The following is a 12,341-nucleotide window of genomic DNA, read 5'->3' as shown; positions in this document are numbered from 1 at the left end:
TGGTGACAACAATCAGACCAACCACTTGATGGGCTCCGTACCACCTTGGAGGGTCTCCAGACCCATTGGCAAAACCATGTCTTCAGAGCCTTTTGAAGGCGTGTCAAGCTGGGGACCCTATTTCCACAGGGATGATGTTCCACAGGGAGGGAGCCACCACGGAGAAGGCTCTTCTTCTTGGTCCCACCGGATGGACCTCCTCAAGAGAGGGGACTCATAATCTCTTTTGCCTCCCTGCTCTGGTGGGTTGGGTAAACGTGACTGGGAAAAGATGGTCCTTCATATGACCTGGCCTTAGGCCATAGAGGGCTTTGAAAGTGACAACCAGTAGCATGAATTGGATCCGAAAGCAACAGAAATGACACACATGCAAATCTGGACTTCCATGAAATCATCTGGGCTGCCACATTTTAGAGTAGAGTAGAGTAGAGTAGAGTAGAGTAGAGTAGAGTAGAGTAGAGTAGAGTAGAGTAGAGAAGAGAGGAGTGGAGTGGAGTGGAGTGGAATGGAATGGAATAGAATAGAGCAGAGCAGAGCAGAGCAGAGCAGAGCAGAGCAGAGCAGAGCAGAGCAGAGCAGAGCAGAACAGAGAAGAGAGGAGTGGAGTGGAGTGGAATGGAATGGAATGGAATGGAATGGAATGGAATGAAATGGAATAGAATAGAATAGAATAGAGTGGAGCGGAGCAGAGCAGAGCAGAGCAGAGCGAGTAGAGAAGAGAAGAGAAGAGTAGAATGGAATGGAATGGAATGGAACGGAATGGAATAGAGTAGAGTAGAGTAGTGTAGAGTAGAGTAGAGTAGAGTAGAGTAGAGAAGAGAGGATTGGAATGGAATGGAATGGAATGGAATGGAATGGATAGACTAGACTAGACTAGACTAGACTAGACTAGACTAGACTAGACTAGACTAGAATAATGGAATGGAATAGAATAGAATAGAATAATAGAGTTGGAAGGGACCTTGGAGGTCTTCTAGTCTAACCCCCTGCTCAAGCAGGAGACCCTAAACCATTTCACATACATGGTGAATTGAATAGGATAGGATAGGATAGAATAGAATAGAATAGAATAGAATAGAATAGAATAGAATAGAATAGAATAACAGAGTTGAAAGGGACCTTGGAGGTCTTCTAGTTCAACCCCCTGCTCAGGCAGGGAACCACTTCAGACTTCAGGTTATCCAACCTCTTCTTAAAAGCTTCCAGTGTTGGAGCATTCACAACTTTTGTAGGCAAGTTGTTTCACTGATTAATTGTTCTGTCAGGCAATTTCTCCCGATTTCTAGGTTGCTTCTCTCCTTGATGAGTTTCCACCCGTTGCTTCTTGTCTTGCTTTGGAGAATAGCTTGATCCCCTCTTTTTTGTGGCAGCCCCTGACATATCAGAACCCTTCCATCATGTCACCCCTGGTCCTTCTTTTCATTAAACTAGACATTAAACTATTGAAGTTTCCGGATTCTTTTCAAGACGGAACGAGCAAACGGCTTCTGCTTTCTACTAACCAGAAAACCTTTTGGCGAAACATGAATAGAGAACTGCTTAATGCATTTATCTGTCTGCAGGTAAAATCTCCAGGCATTTATTTAGGTATTTGAGAAGGGAGAAACTCAACCTTTTTTTCTTATCCTCCTGTATGAAAATAATTGAAGTTAACAAAAAAGGTCACTAAACCACCCCCTGGAACTGAATCCGCTAAAAATGAGAACGCAATACGATGTGCTTAAAACTTCTAGCCGAAAATTCCAGTTTATTCTCTGAGTCACTCCATCTGTCGCCTTCCATTCTTTCTTTTCTAAAATATCCTCTCTAAATTCACGCCGGTCAGTCAGACTGTTCTCTTTCTAACTTTAGACATGCATGGGGAGAACTCTTGCTTTGTGTAACGTATTTACCAATAATTAGCCGTGATGCGATTTATTCAGCTATCGTTTCTGATTTGCTATAAATGGAACAACAAAAGTTGGTTTTAACACGAGGTTCCTATGTATTTGGCTGGTATGTGTTTCATTATACTGTACAAAAACCTTAGCACAGATCATGATTGTTCTGGAAGGTGAGAGTCATACGGACCCACTGATGTGCAAAAAGACCTCAGCAAGTTTCTAGTCCTGGCGGTTAAAAGGATCTGCTTGAAAATACTGGCAGTTTTTGTTGGAATATCAGGAGGCAAATGAGAGGTTGAATGAGTTCACGCCAGCTGTCAAAGGATTTTTGAGCCCTATATATTGCTAACATACGGGATTTTATATTTGATTTGTTTATTAATTCGTTTTATTAATTTATTTAAATCCCACCTTTTATTATTGTTGCAAATAACTAAAGATGGTGAACATATCCAACACATTTTTCTCCTCCTTTCCCCCACCCCACAACAACAATCTTGTGAGGTGGTTAGGCTGAGAGAGAGTGACCGGCCCAAAGTCACTCAGCTGGCTTTCATGCCTAAGGCGGGACTAGAACTCACCTTCTCCTGGTGATTGGCTCAGATTCACTCAGCCGGCTTTCACGCCTAAGGCGGGACTAGAACTCACCTTCTCCTAGTGATTGGCTCAGATTCATTCAGCCGGCTTTCATGCCTAGGGTGGGACTAGAACTCATTTTCTCCTAGTCATTGGCTCAGATTCACTCAGCCAACTTTCATGGCTAAAGCAGGACTAGAACTCCCAATCTCCTAGTGATTGGCTCAGATTCACTCAGCTGGTTTTCATACAATAGAATAGAATAGAATTTATTGGCCAAGTGTGATTGGACACACAAGGAATTTGTCTTGGTGCATCTGCTCTCAGTGTACATAAAAGAAAAGATACGTTCATCAAGGTACAACATCTACAACACAAATGATGGTCCTAGGGTACAATTTAACCCTTAATGATAGCAACAAAAAGTTACAGTCATACAGTCATAAGTGGAAAGAGATTGGTGATGGAAATGATGAGAAAATTAATAGTAGTGTAGATTTAGTAAATAGTTTGACAGTGTTGAGGGAATTATTTGTTTAGCAGAGTGATGGCATTTGGGAAGAAACTGTCCTTGTGTCTAGTTGTTCTGGTGTGCAGTGCTCTATAGCGTCGTTTTGAGGGTAGTAGTTGAAACAGTTTATGTCCAGGATGCGAGGGGTCTGTAGATATTTTCCCAGCCCTCTTTTTGACTCGTGCAGTATATGGGTCCTCAATGGAAGGCAGGTTGGTAGCAATTATTTTTTCTGCAGTTCTAATTATCCTCTGAAGTCTGTGTTTTTCTTGTTGGGTTGCAGAACCGAACCAGACAGTTATAGAGGTGCAAATGACAGACTCAATAATTCCTCTGTAGAACTGAATCAGCAGCTCTTTGGGCAGTTTGAGCTTACTGAGTTGGCGCAGAAAGTTCATGCCTAAGGCAGGACTAGAACTCACCTTCTCCTGGTGATTGGCTCAGATTCACTCAGCCGGCTTTCACGCCTAAGGCGGGACTAGAACTCACCTTCTCCTGGTGATTGGCTCAGATTCATCCAGCTGGCTTTCGCGCCTGACTGGGAAATTCTGGGAGTTGAAGTCCACAAGTCTTCAAGCAGCCAAGGTTGGATACTTCTGGTGTAGCTTTTGAGTTACTAGCACCGACTTTTTTCCAACAGCAGACTGGTTCACATTTTAGTGACTATTCATGATCATTCCGCATGACCAAAAACAGGCCAGGATGAGTCTCATCCAGTGGTGGGATTCAAATAATATATTTTTCTTTATTTGGATTTATATCCCGCCCTTCTCCGAAGACTCAGGGCGGCTTACACTATGTCAAGCAATAGTCTTCATCCATTTGTATATTATATACAAAGTCAACTTATTGCCCCCCCAACGATCTGGGTCCTCATTTTACCTACCTTATAAAGGATGGAAGGCTGAGTCAACCTTGGGCCTGGTGGGACTTGAACCTGCAGTAATTGCAAGCAGCTGTGTTAATAACAGACTGTCTTAGCAGTCTGAGCCACCAGTTCTCTGCCCTAATGACCGACTGGGTGGGCGCGGCCAGGGTAGGCGTGGCCAGAGGGTGTGACAGGCAGCACTCGGGCTCCTGCACCCCTTGGGAGCAAAAGCAGGCTGCGGGAGGGGGGCGCTGTCCCCTGCGCCCCGTTTCGGGCCTAGGAGGCCTCTCTGCACTTAGCTGGGAGCCAAAATGGGGCGCGTGGAGATTCCTGGATGGGGCCAAGCGGGGCGGGACCAGCCAGCAATTTAACTATCGGTTTGCCCGAACCGGCTTGAACCGGCTGACTCCCATCACTGGTCTCATCCAACTATAAGTCTTTGTGAAGAATCTTGGATGAGAAGGGAAACCTCTTCAAGGAAAAACGAAGGAAAAAGCACCTTTGAAACATTTTGAAAAAGCACTTTTGGAACATCCATGACCTGGATGAAACTACCAGTCCCAGAATTCACTGCTAGCCAAAGACGACTGGAGATTCTCAATCTCCTTAGAGACATTCTGCTAGCGGTAAAGGCTGGGACTTGTATAGTTTGTCGCACTTCTGAAAGTCATTACAACTTAAGAGGTGTGATTCGATGGCAGTTAAGAGAATCTTCCCCCCCACCACCACCCGCCCTCTCTTGCTGATCTGTTTTCACGCTCCTGTCGGTCTTCTCTGCATTTTCTACAAAATCTACTTTGATGGACCAGTGAAGTGGAAAATGACTTGTTGCTATCAGAGTGAAGCGTCTCTTGACCACAATTACAAAGCATCTATGTAAAAGCCTCATTTTGTAAGCTTTATTTCCTGATTGAGTCTCTTTCTCTCTTCTCTCTCTCTCCCCCCCTCTCTCTTTCTTTCTCTCCTCTCTCTCCTCTCTCTCTTTCTCTCTCTCTCCTCTCTCTCTCTCCTCTTTCTCTCTCTCCTGTCTCCCTCTCTCTTTCTCTCCTCTCTCTCCTCTCTTCTCTCTTTCTCTTCTCTTCTTCTCTCTCTCTCTCTCTCTCTCTCTTCTCTCTCTCTCTCTCTCTCCTCTTCTCTCTTCTTTCTGTCTCTTCTCTCTCTCTCTCCTCTCTCCTCTCTTTCTCTCTTCTTTCCTCTCTCTCTTCTCTCTCTCCTCTCTTTCTCTCTCCTCTCTCTCTCTCTCTCTCTCTCCTCTCTCTTTCTCTCTCTCTTGTTCTCTCTCTTCTCTCTCTCCTCTCTCTCTCTCTTCTCTCTCTCCTCTCTCTCTCTCTCTCTCTCTTCTCTCTCTCTCTCTCCTCTTCTCTCTCTTCTCTCTTCACTTTCTCCTTTCTCTTCTCTCTTCTCTTCTCTCTTTCTCTTCTCTCTCTTCTTCTCTCTCTCCTCTCTTCTCTCTCTCTCTCTTCTCTCTCTCTTGTCTGTCTCCTTTCTCTCTCTCTCTCTTCTCTCTCTTCTCTCTTTGTTCCTCTCTCTCTTCTCTCTTCCTCTCTCTCTTCTCTCTCTTCTCTTCTTCTCTCTCTCTTCTCCTCTCTCCTCTCTCCTCTTCTCTCCTCTCTCTCTCTCCCCATCTCTCTTCTCTCTGCTCTCTTTCTATCTCTCTCTCTTCCTCTCTCCTCTCTCTTCTCTCTTCTCTTCTCTCTTTCTCTTCTCTCTCTTGTTCCTCTCTCTCTCTCTCTCTCTCTCTTCTCTCTCTCTCTCTCTCTCTCTCTCTCTCTCTCTCTCTCTCTCCATCTGTCTTTCCCTCTTTCTCTCTCTCTCTCTGTCTCCCTCTCTCTTTCTTTCTCTCTATCTCCCCGTCTCTCCTTCTTTCTTTCTTTCTCTCTCTCTCTCTCTCTCTCTCCTCTCTTTCTCTCTTCTTTCCTCTCTCTCTTCTCTCTCTCCTCTCTTTCTCTCTCCTCTCTCTCTCTCTCTCTCTCTCCTCTCTCTTTCTCTCTCTCTTGTTCTCTCTCTTCTCTCTCTCCTCTCTCTCTCTCTTCTCTCTCTCCTCTCTCTCTCTCTCTCTCTCTTCTCTCTCTCTCTCTCCTCTTCTCTCTCTTCTCTCTTCACTTTCTCCTTTCTCTTTCTCTCTTCTCTTTCTCTCTTTCTCTTTCTCTCTCTTTGTTCCTCTCTCTCTTCTCTCTCTCTCTCTCTCTCTCTTCTCTCTCTCTCCTGTCTCCCCTCTCTCTCTTTCTCTCGCGTCTCTCTCTCCTCTCTCTTTCTTTCTTTCTCTCTTTCTCTCTCTCTTCTCTCTCCCCCTCTCTCTTTCTTTCTCTCCTCTCTCTCCTCTCTTTCTCTCTCTTTCTTTCTGTCTCTTCTCTCTCTCCTCTCTCTCTCCTCTCTTTCTCTCTGTCTTCGTTCCTCTCTTTCTTCTCTCTCTCCTCTCTTTCTCTCTCCCTCTTCTCTCTCTCTCTTCTCTCTCCCCCTCTCTCTTTCTCTCTCTCTTGTTCTCTCTCTTTTCTCTCTCTCCTCTTCTCTCTCTCCTCTTCTCTCTCTCCCTTTCTCTCTCTCTCCTCTCTCTCTTTCTTTCTCTCTCTCTCCTCTTTTTCTCTCTTCTCTCTTCACTTTCTCCTTTCTCTTTCTCTCTTTCTCTTTCTCTCTTTCTCTCTTTCTCTTTCTCTCTCTTCGTTCCTCTCTCTCTTCTCTCTCTCCTCTCTTTCTCTCTCTCCCTCTCTTCTCTCTCTCTTGTCTGTCTCCCCTTTCTCTCTTTCTCTCTCTTCTCTCTCTTCTCTCTCTTTCTCTCTTTCTCTCTTTTTGTTCCTCTCTCTCTTCTCTCTTCCCTCTCTCTCTTTCTCTCTTTCTCTTGTTCTCTCTCTTCTTTCCTCTTTCCTCTCTCTTCTCTCACTCTCCTCTTCTCTCTCCCTCTCTCTCTCTCTCCCCATCTCTCTTCTCTCTGCTCTCTCTTTCTATCTCTCTCTTCTCTCTCTTCTTTCCTCTCTCCTCTCTTCGCTTTCTCCTTTCTCTTTCTCTTTCTCTCTCTTTTCTCTCTCTTTCCTCTCTCTCTCTCTTTCTCTGTGTGTTTTGGCCTCTGATTTTTGTAAGGGAGATATTCACCAGGAGAATGCATTCTCCTTTTAACAGCACGAAGTGATCTGTGTTGAGAAAAATAAAAATAAAATACAAATATCCCTTCAGCCCAGACTGACATGCCAGCTAACCCGTTCAAGCCCTAACAACTGGAATCTGAACATCTGGAAGTGGGAGCACTTGCCCTCTGTGACACATGTTTTCTTTCAACTCTTACATACAACATCCGTGTTCAGACTTTTTCCCATCCAGCTGGCTTTCAGGGCTAAGATGACAGTAGAACCCACCACCGGCTCTTAGCAATTAGCTCAACACCACCCAGTTGGCTTTCATTCTTCTTTTGAGGGCCTAGCCCTGCGTGACACAAAAACCGTTGCAAAGAATATTGTGGCATATTTGGTGTGGTTCTCCAAGTATGAAAACTGGTGGTCGGTTTGATGGGGAAAGCAACTTCGTCATCTGGACTTCTGCGTTCGAGCTTCCTACGTGGCCTATAAAACGGGAACCCGTTATGGTGCACGGCTCACCCATTGGCCTCCCCTCGGTTGAAACCGGACAAGTAACTTGGGAGTATCTGCTCTGAGTTGTTGCCCTTTGCTGATTGAGCAGTAATGAAATTAATAGCCTCTTAAGGCACTTACGGTAACAAAGGAGTCAGCAAGTCAGCGGCTATTTACAATACCAGCTAGTCCCTTAGTAACATTCTGGTACATGGAAAAGTTCATATTCTTAGATCTCTTGGCCTCGCTATAAAATCACTCAGCCGTTTCTGAGCGTGTGGGGGGGGGAGAGGTAGGGGGAGGGGGCGGAATGAAGGGGATATTTTCAAGGGACACAGCATTTCCAGACTGATTACAGAAAGAATAAAGGAAGGGGAAAAAAAACCCCACCTTTTTCGTGGAATAAATTATTCCCAGCTAACAAATCTGCGTGTTTTTCCTGTAAACACTAGGGGCCAACATTGTGGAAACCTTTTGGGAGAAGTGTATTTTTGAGGTTTAATTTAACAGTAACAGAGTTGGAAGGGACCTTGGAGGTCACCTAGTCCAACCCCCTGCCCACACAGGAGACCTGTACTAGGGATTCGAACCGCCGAACTGCCGGCCTCTCTGATCGACAAGCTCAGCGTCTGAGCCACTTTTTTTTTTTTTTTTGGCGTTTCAAGAGAATCCTATTCCACTGCTGGAATGGCCTGGGAATAGCCCAGACTTTCACCCAATGGAAAATCTATGGAGCCGACTCAAGAAACTGGTTAGTCAGAAGTGACCCAGCAATAAAACCCAGTTAATAGAAATCATCATTCATTCAATCAATCCATTCAATCAATCATTCAATCAATCATTCAAGACAAATTCCTTGTGTGTCCAATCACACTTGGCCAATAAAAAATTCTCTTCTCTTCTCTTCTCTTCTCTTCTCTTCTCTTCTCTTCTCTTCTCTTCTCTTCTCTTCTCTTCTTTCAATCTTGGTTTCACATTAGAACAGCTGCAGAACTCAAAGACTTGGTTCACTCCATGGGAAGACGTTGTAAGGCTGTAATTCATACTAAAAGTTACCCAACTAAGTATTAACTGACATGGGGATCATTTTTGTATATCTCATTTTTTTCTATGGTGATAATTTTTGTGTATCTCGTTCTTTCTGCGTGTTTCACTCTTTACTTTGTACTGTAACTGCTATTCTAATAGCAAATCCTTCATAAAAGTTATTGCATTACATTCTTGATTCAATTATCTTTCCATTGATATATAATTTTATGGTACTACTCCCAACAAAAAAGTGGTGTTATTAGTTAGTTTTAGAAAATACACTTTCCCCAAAAGGTTTCCACAATTTTGGCCACTACTGGACATGTAGTCCTTCACTTATAACAGTTTATTTAGTGACTGTTTAAAGTTACAATGACATTGAAAAAAGTGAATTACGACCATTTTTCACTCCTGGGACCATTGCAGCATCCCCACGGTCATTTGGATGCCTGGCATCTGACTCATATTTATGACGGGGTCATGTGAACCCCCGTTTGCGACCTTCTGACAAGTAAAGTCGATGGGGGAGCCAGATTCACTGAACAACCGTGTTACTCATTTAACAACTGCAGTGAGTCACTTAACGAATGCGGGAAGAAAGGTCATAAAATGGGGAGGGGGAGAAATTCACTTAACAACTGTCTTGCTTAACACCAGAAATTGCGGGCTCAGTTGTGGTCGTAAGTTGAGGACTACCTGTATAGGAGGGGATCTAGTTCTCATGAGTCACCAACATGCCTCTGTGCATGTTCAGAGTCACTCTCTTTTGCTATTTATTTATATCTTCGAAAATTAAGACTCGGCATGGCGAGGCCGGTCTTGGGCGCAAGGAAGCTCAGACTTCTGTGGAGGTCTTTTCCAGCGTCTTGCAAATTTTCGTGTCTTTGTCAAGGGGCTTGGCGGGCTCGGGAGCCTGAAAGAGGAACCGCTAAAAGGGTTGAAATCAATGTGGAGTGCCATTTCAAGTGGGCCAGCCATGCCGAAATCAACGCGGAATTCAAAATGAAGAGCCTGGAAGAAAATTAGAGCATTTTGTTTGCAATTCTAATATGATGAATCAACAGATTACTTGCAAAGTGTTGCTAATGAAGGAGATGGGTAGGGAAAAATAATATATCTGTCTGTCTGTCTGTCTGTCTGTCTGTCTGTCTATCTATCTATCTATCTATCTATCTATCTATCTATCTAATTTATCTATCTATTTATCTATCTATCCCTCCCACCCTCCCTCCTTTCCATCCATCCATCCATCCATCCATCCATCCATCCATCCATCCACCCACGTACACATCTCCCTCCTTTCCAGAGCATGCATCCATCTATCTATCTATCTATCTATCTATCTATCTATCTATCTATCTATCTATCTATCTATCTATCTATCTATCTATCTATCTATCTATCTATCATCTGTCTATTTATTTATCCTATCTATAGATGTCTGAGTGCTGGTAGCCACTTAGGAGTAAATTACTGCAGTGTTTCTCAGTATTAAAAACATACGGACATGTGGACTTCAGCTTCCAGAATTTCTCAGCTAGCTTTGCTATCCGTCCGTCCGTCCGTCCATCCATCCATCCATCCATCCATCCATCCATCCCAGTAGTGGGTTGCTATCAATTCACCTCGGATCGGGTGAATCGGTGGTGGCAGCGGTGGGAGGCTCTGCCCACCCGCCCGGATGCTTCTGCACATGTGCAGAAGTGTTGCATGCGCGAGCAAGCATGTGCACACCTACGAGTGAGATGTGCACACCTATGAGTGATGGGTTTTGAAACCCATTACCGATCCATCCATCCGTTTATGCATCCATCTATCTATATTATACATTCATGCATTATCCATCCATCCATCCATCCATCCATCATCTGTCTGTCTGTCTGTCTATCTATCTATCTATCTATCTATCTATCTATCTATCTATCTATCTATCTATCTATCTATCTATCGATTTATGCATCCATCTATCTATATTATACATTCATGCATTATCCATCCATCCATCCATCCATCCATCATCTGTCTGTCTGTCTGTCTATCTATCTATCTATCTATCATCTATCTATCTATCTATCTATCTATCTATCCATCCATTTATGCATCCATCTATCTATATTATACATTCATGCATTATCCATCCATCCATCCATCCATCCATCCATCCATCATCTGTCTGTCTATCTATCTATCATCTATATCTATCTATCTATCTATCTATCTATCTATCTATCTATCTATCTATCTATCTATCTATCTATCTATCTATCTATCTATCTATCTATCTATCTATGCATCCATCTATCTATATTATACATTCATGCATTATCCATCCATCCATCATCCATCATCTGTCTGTCTGTCTATCTATCTATCATCTATATCTATCTATCTATCTATCTATCTATCTATCTATCTATCTATCTATCTATCTATCTATCTATCATCTATCTATCTATCTTTCTTTCTTTCTATCTCTATCCATTTATGCATCCATCTATCTATATTATACATTCATGCATTATCGATCCATCCATCCATCCATCCATCCATCCATCATCTGTCTGTCTGTCTATCTATCTATCTATCTATCTATCTATCTATCTATCTATCTATCTATCTATCTATCTATCTATCTATCTATCCATTTATGCATCCATCTATCTATATTATACATTTATGCATTATCTATCCATCCATCCATCCATCATCTATCATCTGTCTGTCTATCTGTCTATCTATCTACCTACCATATCTCCAATCTATCATCCCTCCCTCCCTCCCTCCCTCTTTCTTTGTCTCTCTCTCTGTCTCTCTGTTTCATCTCACCCATACAGGTAGTCCTCAATTTATGACCACAACTGAAAATGTGTCGTAAGTCACTTTTTTTCAGTGCCGTTGTTAACTTCAAATGGCCACTAAACGAAGGATCGCAAGTCAAGGACTACCTTCATATTTCAAAACTCTTCCCTTAACTTCAGAGGCGAGTCCAGGAAGAAACGGCTGTTAGTGCAAAGAAAAATATTGAGGGGTAAGACTGGAGGGCAGAAAATCACCGCCTTTGCGGTTTGGAGTGTCTGCGTGGCATTTTGCCTAAGGGATCGGCTTCCCCATCGTTGGTACCAGCCTCAATTTCTGGATTCCGCCTGCCAAATTTTGGAGGAGAATTTGGTGTAGGATGCATTTTGTATGAACCGATCTAATGAATGTAATTACCTGGCAGTTCTCCTGAGTTTGGAAATGCGTTTCAGAAGCTCAGAAACTCCGTAAATAGGGTTTGTGTTAAGTTGGATCCCCAGATGCAGATGAGAGAGTGGGTTGTGTACGTGTTAATTCTTAAGTTTTTTTGTCTTTTCACAATATGGGAATCTGACATGACCCCGGGACATTGCAAACGTCATAAATACGACTCAGTTGCCGAGAGTTTGAATTTTGATCACAGGACCATGGAAATGCTCATAAGTCACCTTTTTTCAGTGCTATCGTAACTTCAAACGGCCACTAAGCGAACGGTTATAAGTTGAGGACTCTCTGTCAAGAAACCCCGTGATGTTTTAGGGTTGTCGTCTTTGGCAACAAAATCAGGAACGGTGCAGAAAAATGAAGGACTTCTTGCTTTTTCATGATACCAGAATGGGAGTTTCCACAAAGCCCACCGCAACTACATCGCAAAAAAAGCTTTAAGAGTTGCAAACCTAATCTTGCGTAGCTTCTTCTCCAAAAACACTACACTACTAACCAGAGCATATAAAACATTTGCTTGAATACAGCTCGACAGTCTGGAACCCATATCACGTTTCAGACATCAATACAATTGAACGTGTCCAGAAATATTTTACAAGAAGAGTTCTCCACTCCTCTGAATACAACAAAATACCTTATGTCACCAGACTTGAAATCCTGGGTTTAGAAAATTT

General features: G+C 43.1%; 1 protein-coding gene across 1 annotated transcript in view; it reads left to right on the top strand.

Moving 5' to 3' along the window:
• Positions 1-12,341, top strand: part of PLXNA4 (plexin A4) — a 703,335-nt gene that overhangs the window by 187,974 nt on the left and 503,020 nt on the right. The gene's annotated exons all lie outside the window — the stretch shown is intronic.

Source organism: Ahaetulla prasina, chromosome 7 (assembly GCF_028640845.1).
Source record: "Ahaetulla prasina isolate Xishuangbanna chromosome 7, ASM2864084v1, whole genome shotgun sequence".
Lineage (NCBI taxonomy): Eukaryota > Metazoa > Chordata > Lepidosauria > Squamata > Colubridae > Ahaetulla > Ahaetulla prasina.
The sequence above is the reverse complement of the archived record's forward strand: the minus strand, read 5'-3'. Positions and strand labels throughout refer to the sequence as shown.